Here is a 9,792-nt window from a genome sequence, read left to right on the forward strand (position 1 = left end):
GGTCGAGTCCTTAGACTTCGGTCCTTCTTGAGGCCGAACTCAAGCATTTTATCGATTCCCCTTGTAGAAGTTTTTGAATGTAGAACGTTTTCTTCTAAAAGCGCGCGCCTTTATATCGGCGCTTTGGAAACGTGCGAGGGTTTTAATGCCTTTATTTTAACATTAATTGCCCCGTTTCTCCTAGGCCTTTCTTATTTTAATTTTGAAAAACCCAGAAAACGGTTTTTCTTCTTCACGCATTTCGTAACTTCTTCGCATTTCTCTCTTCTCCCGTTTTTAATTTTTCCTCTGTGTTTGCTCTGTTCTGCCTTACTCTTTCTCTGCGCCGCTTTGTTTTGGTACTTAGTTGGTGCTTCCTTTGAGAGACGTTCTCCTGCCCCAGTTTTCCATTTTCTTCAGGACTTTCCAGGTTTGATTTCTACTTTCCATTTCCGTACTTCTTTTGCTTTTTGACCTTCGGTTTATGATAAAGTTTTGGTTTTGCTTGCATGCTTGTTTGAAAAACTTGAATCTTTTTGCATTTGTCGTGCCTGTTTATCGCCGTGTGTTCTGGGGCTTCTTTTATTTTTCTGCATGATCGCTTTTTGCCTAATGCCTTTAGAACTTTCGCTTGTCATCGCCTTTCCTGTTTGTACTTTTGATGGTGTTTTTTGCCTAATTCTGGAAAAGGTTGTATCTTTGGTGTTGTTCTGTTTGGCATTGTTGACATTGACAGTGCTTTTGCTGGTAGACTGTAGAAAGGTAGTTGCTTTAATGACTTTTCGTTTTTTATCTTGCTGTACGAAATGCTTGTTGCTTTAGGCCTTGTTTCCTTGTTTTCGAGAAACGTTGGGGTGTAGGTTTTTCCCAGGGACCTTGCTTTGTTGTTGCTGCCTCCAAAGGATGCCCCAAGACTTTTGGTTTGAGTCTTGGGGTTTTCCTTTTCTGCATGCCTCGTCTGTATGATATTTAAGTTTGCTTTCTACCTTCTCCGAGATGTTTTTAGTAACCCCGTCTTCTTTTCTTCCTTGTAGGATTAGTTGGCCCTATGTCTTCTCGCAATAACATCGTAGAAATGTCTTCCAGAGTTCCCGAGGGGATGTCCGACTGGCTGGACTCCCTTGTCTTGTTGTGTGTTTCTGTTGTGGATGCCGAGTTCTGTGCTGAACTGAGGAAGCGACATAGGATTTGTGGTAACAACGCTCGTGAGGAGGATTATGAGCTTGTTGCCCCTGACTCTGACGAGAGGGTTTGCTTTCCGACTTCTGTTGAGGGAGAGCGTCCCTTCTTTTATGCCTACGAGTACTTTTTCAGTCAGTTGAACGTTTCTTTTCCTTTTACCGCCTTTGAGACCGACCTGCTGTGGTCGTGTAATATTGCTCCTTCCCAGCTTCACCCCAATTCCTGGGGTTTTATTAAGATTTTTCAACTTCTCTGCCGTGAACTAGATGTATCTCCTTCCCAGACTTTGTTCCTTTATTTGTTTGTTTCCGCTAAGCCTGGTGGTTCCTCTAAAAAGAAAGCTTCTTGGGTTTCTTTTCGGTCTGCCCAGGGGCACAAAGTGTTTGCTATGTATGACGAGTCTTTTAAGGACTTTAAGAACTACTTTTTCAAAGTTCGAGCTGTTGAGGGGGTCCGCCCCTTTTTTCTTGATGAAAACGACGAGCCCTCCTTCCCCCTAGAGTGGCAAAAAGATGTACGAGTATCTCGCTACACTTGGGAGATGCTAGATGACGTTGAGCGTGCTTTTGTGGTTGTCCTCGAGGATCTTTGGGGGAAACCACCTCATCTTGATACGAAGAGATTCTTGAATGATCCTTCTGGTGCACGAAATTGTGATCACTACAACTTCGCACAACTAACCAGCAAGTGCACTGGGTCGTCTAAGTAATACCTTACGTGAGTAAGGGTCGATCCCACAGAGATTGGTGGTATGAAGCAAGCTATGGTCACCTTGTAAATCTCAGTCAGGCAGACTCAAATGTATAATGGTGATGAACGAAAATAACATAAAGATAAAGATAGAGATACTTATGTATATCATTGGTGAGAGCTTCAGATAAGCGCATGAAGATGCCTTCCCTTCCGTCTCTCTGCTTTCCTACTGTCTTCATCCAATCCTTCTTACTCCTTTCCATGGCAAGCTCGTGTAGGGTTTCACCGTTGTCAATGGCTACCTCCCATCCTCGCAGTGAAAGCTAATGCTCACGCACTCTGTCACAGTACGGCCAATCACCGGTATGGTTCCCGCTTCCTACTGGAATAGAATCCCTCTTTTGCGTCTGTCACTAACGCCCAGCAGGTTGCAAGTTTGAAGCACGTCACAGTCATTCAATCATTGAATCCTACTCAGAATACCACAGACAAGGTTTAGACCTTCCGGATTCTCTTGAATGCCGCCATCAGGTCCTGCCTATACCACGAAGATTCCGATTAAAGAATCCAAGAGATATTCACTAAGCCTCATATGCTTGTAGAACAAGAATGGTTATCAGTCACCTTGTTCATAGGTGAGAATGATGATGAGTGTCAATCATCACCTTTCATCAAGTTGAAGAACAAGTGATATCTTGGACAAAGAACAAGCGGAATTGAATAGAAGAACAATAGTAATTGCATTAATACTCGAGGTACAGCAGAGCTCCACACCTTAATCTATGGTGTGTAGAAACTCCACCGTTGAAAATACATAAGAACAAGGTCTAGGCATGGCCGTGAGGCCAGCCTCCCAAATGATCTAAGAACTAGATGTCCAAAGATGATCTAGAGATCTAAAGTGATCAAAAGATGAAAATACAATAGTAAAAGGTCCTATATATAGAAAACTAGTAGCCTAGGGTGTACAGAGATGAGTAAATGACATAAAAATCCACTTCCGGGCCCACTTGGTGTGTGCTTGGGCTGAGCAATGAAGCATTTTCGTGTAGAGACTCTTCTTGGAGTTAAACGCTAGCTTTTATGCCAGTTTGGGCGTTTAACTCCCATTTAGGTGCCAGTTCCGGCGTTTAACGCTGGAATTTCTTGAGGTGACTTTGAACGCCGGTTTGGGCTATCAAATCTTGGGCAAAGTATGGACTATTATATATTGCTGGAAAGCCCAGGATGTCTACTTTCCAACGCCGTTGAGAGCGCGCCAATTGGGCTTCTGTAGCTCCAGAAAATTCACTTCGAGTGCAGGGAGGTCAGAATCCAACAGCATCTGCAGTCCTTTTCAGTCTCTGAATCAGATTTTTGCTCAGGTCCCTCAATTTCAGCCAGAAAATACCTGAAATCACAGAAAAACACACAAACTCATAGTAAAGTCCAGAAAAGTGAATTTTAACTAAAAACTAATAAAAATATACTAAGAACTCAACTAAAACTACTAAAAACATACTAAAAACAATGCCAAAAAGCGTACAAATTATCCGCTCATCACCTTCCTTGGTTCGAACTGTTCTGGGTATTTTGTTTGGCTTTGCTTTTATACTTGTTTTTCCTTTCTCTACATTACATTTGTAACTCTTGGCTGTTGCTATATTTGCAAAGATGTCGAAAAATACTGATTCGTTGAAGGCCTTTAAAAAGGCGAAGAAGGCCACTGCTGCTCTGAACATCTCGGCCAAGGTGGCCGGAGAGGGATCTTCTCAGATTCCTTTGAAGCCTCCTGTACCGAGTTCCCCTGGACCGAGGAAAGTAATTCCTGTTCCTCGCGTCCGCCTAGTTGATCCTCCCTAATCATCTACTGCAGCTTCTGGTCCCCCTCCTAGTAAAAAGCAAAAAACCATTGAACCCTTCAATCTGGATGCCCCCGACTTTGATGCCGTTGAATTTATTGATCAGCAAATTGCTCCCTATGGTGGACTTTCCATGAACGATGTGTCTCTCCTTCAGCACCTGTATTTTATGGCCAAGAATAGTGTGAAGATGGCTCATATGAGTGCGGCTATTTTTCGGACAGTTCAGGGGATTCCGATTCATGCCACCAAATCTTTTATGGAGGAGGCCAAATCGGAGTTTAATCGGATCAAGGGCCTGAAGGAGGAGTTGGAGGTGAAGTTAGAAAAGGTGGAGAAGGAGCTGGAGGGTGAAAAAGCTAGTTCTATCGCCCTTGCTGCTTCTTTGAGGCTGGCTGAAGACATGGCCCAGAAGCATAAGGACAGCTATGTCTCTGCTTATAGGGAAATCATGCGCCTTCGGAGTGAGTTGGAGATTGCTCGGGCTGATTATGGTGAGCTTCAGGGCCATCTTGTGGGTAGCGTAACTGCTGCCTCCGAGAATCTGATGGAGCAGTTTCGCATTGTTGCCCCTGATGCCGACCTGTCTCTTATCAGTTTGGACAACGTGGTGAGGGATGGCAAGATTGTCCCTGACGACCAAGATGATGATGATGCTGACCCTCCTCCAGTTCCTTCTCTCAAAGTGTCAACCTCCTCGGTTTCTCCTGTTACAGCTGATCCGGATTGCCAAATCCTGAACCGAGATGATGGAACTGTTGACGCTGTGCCTATTCAAGCTCGCCCTCCTTCTCCTGATTCTGATGCCCCTAAGAAAGCTCCCGATGCTGCTAAGAAAACTTCTGTTGATTTGTAGTTGGCCCGACTTGTGGGCGTTTTGTGGAAACTTTTCTATAACTTTTTTGTGTAGATGGCCCGATGTGTAGGCTTTTTGAACTCTTTATTTTTCTCGTCTAACATTTTTAAGTTGCCTGCCTGGTAACCGCTTTCTGAGGTTGATTATGGTGGCTTTTTGAAGCTTCGCATTTATGCTTTCTTTGGCGTAATATCCCTTTATGAGTTATTTTTATAATCCTCTTTTTGGACCTCTGTAAGGTCTCTTTCAGGGATTACTTTTATAACTTATCTTTTGTAGGAGACCGACTTTGTTAGGTCGATCTCTTCTAAGTTATTTTTGTAATCCTCTTTCTTGGACCTCTGTTAGGTCTCTTTCAGGGATTACTTTTATAACTTATCTTTGTAGGAGACCGACTTCGTTAGGTCGATCTCTTCTAAGTTATTTTTGTAATCCTCTTTCTTGGACCTTTGTAAGGTCTCTTTCAGGGATTACTTTTATAACTTATCTTTGTAGGAGACCGACTTCGTTAGGTCGATCTCTTCTAAGTTATTTTTGTAATCTTCTTTCTTGGACCTTTGTAAGGTCTCTTTCAGGGATTACTTTTATAACTTATCTTTGTAGGAGACCGACTTCGTTAGGTCGATCTCTTCTAAGTTATAGCAATTCCTCTTTAATAGGGTTGGCCAGACCTTTTTCCAGGGATTCCCTGATAACTTGGTTTGGCTTGGCCCGATTTTTCAATGTCGGCCAGCCTTATTAAGTTATTATATTAGCTATCCGTAAGACCTCGTCAGGTTCTTTTCTAGATTGCTTTCGATAACTTCTTACATTATTCTGTGTTCATCTTTGCCGATTTGTAGGAAGTAGTTGGCATATCGAGCTCGTCCTTTAGGTGAATCGCGTTTTCACCTTTATCGGACGATTTGTCTTTATCGTGGTCGTGCAGTGAATTTGTTTTTCACTTTTTGCCGACCTGTAGCTTTATAATCGGACGATGAATACTTCAGAATAATGCGTCTTGAAATCTTGTAGAATATCTAGATAAATTTTATTCAGAGAAAAATGCAAATATGTACATGTGAGAATTTTTTCATCCTCTTAAGTTGGGTATGGTATAGGTCTCGACTTGGTGCCTCATTAAAAAACCTTTTCAGAAAAAAGAGTGCATCCACTGGTGAGATCCTTTACCCTTTCTAACTGTAGTACCTTTTTAGGTTGCAAGCGTGCCATGACCTTGGCAGCTCCCGTCCGTCAAGTTCGGACACTCTGTAGTAGCCCTTCCCGAGTACTTTTATGACCCGGTATGGTCCTTTCCAATTGGCTGCCAGCTTTCCTTCTCCGGGTTGAGTTGTTCCTATATCATTTCAGATCAAGATGAGATCGTTCTCAGTGAAACTCCTTGGTACTACCCTTTGGTTGTATCTGGAAGCCATTCGACGTTTTAGTGCTTCTTCCCTAATCCGAGCTCTTTCCTGGATCTCAGGTAGTAGGTCGAGTTCTTCCCTCTGAAGTTGGGAGTTTGCTCCCTCATTATAATGGACTGCCCTGTGCGATCCTTCCTCAATTTCTATTGGAATCATTGCCTCCGTTCCGTATGTTAACCGGAATGGGGATTCCTTTGTGGTGGAATGTGGCGTCGTTCGATATGCCCATAGGACTTGTGGAAGCTCCTCTGCCCAAGCTCCTTTTGCATTTTGTAGTCTTCGTTTTAACCCTGCCAATATGACTTTATTGGCGGCTTCGGCCTGTCCGTTGGCTTGAGGGTGTTCGACAGAGGTAAACTGATGCTTTATATTCAAGTCGGCTACTAGTTTCCTGAAGCCCGCTTCTGTGAATTGGGTACCATTGTCTGTGGTTATTGAATGTGGGACCCCGAATCTTGTGACAATGTTTCTGTATAAGAACTTTCGGCTTCTCTGGGCAGTGGCGTTGGCTAATGGTTCTGCCTCGATCTACTTTGTGAAATAATCCACCCCTACTATGAGGAATTTAAATTGTCCCGATCCCTGGGGAAAGGGGCCGAGAAGGTCGAGTCCCCACTTCGCAAAAGGCCAAGGTGCGGTCACGCTGATGAGTTCTTCCGGTGGGGCAATATGGAAGTTGGCATGTTTCTAACATGGTGGACATGTCTTTACGAATTCTGTAGATTCTTTTTGTAAAGTTGGCCAGTAAAATCCTGCCCGGAGTATCTTTTTGGCAAGAGCTCGTGCTCCGAGATGATTACCGCACATGCCGCTGTGTACCTCTTCTAATACTTCCCTTGTGTGGGAAGTAGGTATGCATTTTAGTAATGGTACTGAGATCCCTCTTTTATACAGGGTGTTGTTTATGATGGTGTAATACTGTGCCTCTCTTTTTAGCTTTTTAGCCTCCTTTTCTCCTGTGGGGAGCGCCCCTGACTTGAGGTAGTCGATTATGGGAATCATCCAGCCTTGGTCCTGGCCCGTTATGGTTAGGACTTTTTCTGCTTCCGAGATTGATAGGTTCTGTAGCATTTCCTGGATGAGGCTTCTATTATTGCCTCCTGGTTTGGTGCTGGCTAGCTTTGAGAGTGCGTCAGCTCGAGCATTTTGCTCACGAGGTATGTGGCAGATCTTGTATTCTTCCAATTGTTTGAGCTGTTGCTTGGTTTTACCCAGGTATCTTTTCATGACGAGATCTTTAGCTTGGTAACTCCCTGTTATCTGTGATGTGACCACTTGCGAATCATTATAGATGTTGAGTTTTCGAGCTCCCACTTCTCCAGCCAGTTTCAGGCCAGCTAGCAATGCTTCGTATTCTGCCTGGTTGTTTGAGGCCGGGAATCCGAACTTGAGGGAGAGCTCGACCTATGTTCCCTGGCTGCTTTCTATTATTACTCCTGCGCCACTTTCCGTTTTGTTTGAAGACCCATCCACATATAGATTCCACTCTATGCGGGCCTCTAGGGCATCTGTGAACTCAGCGATAAAATCGGCTAGGTATTGTGATTTGATGGCGGTTCGAGCTTCATATTGGAGGTCAAATTCTGACAGCTCGACTGCCCATTGTAGGATTCTGCCCGCTAAATCTGTTTTCTGTAGTATTCCTTTTAAGGGCTGATTAGTTCGAACTTTAATGGTGTGAGCCTGGAAGTAGGGGCGGAGTCACCGAGATGTTAAGACGAGAGTGTAGGCAAAATTTTCTATCTTCTGATAGTTCAGCTAAGATCCTTGTAATGCTTTGCTAATGAAGTAAATGGGTTGTTGCCCGTTTTCGCTTTCTCGGACCAGTGCTGATGCTACTGCTTTATTCCCTACTGCAAGATATAGTATGAGTGGTTCTCCTTCTTGAGGTCGGGATAGGATAGGTGGCTGTCCTAAGAACTTCTTAAAGTCTTGGAATGCTTGTTCGCATTCTGTAGTTCATTCAAACTGTTTTCCTTTTCTTAAAGTAGCATAGAAGGGGAGAGATCTTATTGCAGCTCCTGCTAGGAATCGGGATAGGGCGGCCAACCTCCCGTTGAGTTGCTGTACCTCTCTCACGCAGGTTGGGCTTTTCATGTTCAGTATGGCCTGGCATTTATCTGGATTTGCTTCAATTCCTCTTTGTGTGAGCATGAAGCCTAAGAATTTGCCTGCTTCTACCGCGAAGGTGCATTTAGCTGGATTAAGCCGCATATTATGCTTCCTGATGGTATCGAACACTTGGGCCAGGTCGGTCAACAGTGTCTGTTCGCTTTTCGTTTTGATTAGCATGTCGTCGACATAAACTTCCATGATTTTCCCGATGTGATCCGAGAATATTTTGTTCATTAATCTTTGATAGGTGGCTCCTGCGTTCTTAAGGCCGAAAGGCATCATGATGTAGCAGTAGTTCGCCTTTGGCGTTAAGAACGAGGTCTTTTCTTGGTCCTGTGGGTACATGGGGATTTGGTTGTATCCTGAATACGCATCCATAAACGAGAGATATTTATATCCAGAGGAGGCGTCTACCAGGGCGTCGATACTCGGGAGTGGATATGGATCTTTTGGGCAAGCTTTGTTGAGATCTGCGTAGTCAGTGCACATTCGTCACTTTCTATTTGATTTTTTCACCAGAACCACGTTGGCTAGCCATAGTGGATATTTGACTTCCCTTATAAATCCAGCTTCCAATAGTGCCTGCACTTGCTCATCCACAGCTTGGGATCGTTCTGGCCCGAGCTTTCTTCGTCTTTGTTGTACCGGTCGAGATCCGGAATAAACTGCCAACTTGTGACACATCAACTGAGGGTCTATGCCTGACATGTCCGCGGCTTTCCCTCCAAACAAGTCGGCATTTTCTCGCAAGAATTGTATTAGCAGCTCTTTTAGATCTCCTTTGAGGATTGTGCCGATATTAGTTATTTTTTCCGAGGTGTCCCCGATCTGAATTTTTTCTATTCCACCTTCTGGTTGAGGGCAGAGTTCCTCTCGTTGTTGAACTCCACCTAGTTCGATTGTGTGGAACTCTTCTCCTTTGCCCCTAAGGTTGAGGCTCTCGTTGTTGCAGCGACGCGCCATCCTCTGATCTGCTTTTATCGTAGCTATCCCTTTTGGAGTTGGGAATTTCATGCATAGGTGTGGGGTTGAGACTATTGCGCCGAGTTGATTGAGCGTAGTCCGGCCTATGAGAGCGTTGTAGGGCCGAGCTTACGTCCACTACAATGTAGTCTATTTTGAGGGTCCTGGATTGGTCTCCTTTTCCAAAGGTTGTATGTAGTGATATGTATCCTAGTGGTCGAACCGGAGTGTCTCCCAGCCCGAACAAGCTGTTTGGATATGCTTTGAGTTCTTTTTCTTCTAAGCCGAGTTTATCGAAGGCTGTTTTGAATAAGATGTCGGCAGAGCTCCCCTAATCTATCAACATCCGGTGTAGGTTGGCGTTTGCCAATATGATGGTGATTACCATGGGATCGTCGTGTCCTGTGATGATGCCGGTCGCGTCTTCTTTAGTGAATGTTATCGCTGGTATGTTGAGTGCTCCTTCCTCTCCTTCGACGTGGTATACTTCTTTGAGGTGTCTCTTACGGGAGGATTTGGAGATTCCTCCTGCTGCGAAGCCACCATGTATCATATGGACATGTCTTTCTGGCGTCCGAGGTGATCGTTCTATTCGTTTGGCGTCATCATCTCGTCGTCTCTTTCTTTGCTCATCATCTCGGGTAGCCAGGAATCGATCTAGCTTTCCTTCTCTCACTAATTTTTCAATGATGTTTTCCAAGTCGAAGCATTCGTTGGTGGAGTGTCCTCGGACCCGATGATATTCACAATACTCCTT

This window comes from Arachis stenosperma, chromosome 10 (assembly GCF_014773155.1).
Source record: "Arachis stenosperma cultivar V10309 chromosome 10, arast.V10309.gnm1.PFL2, whole genome shotgun sequence".
NCBI lineage: Eukaryota > Viridiplantae > Streptophyta > Magnoliopsida > Fabales > Fabaceae > Arachis > Arachis stenosperma.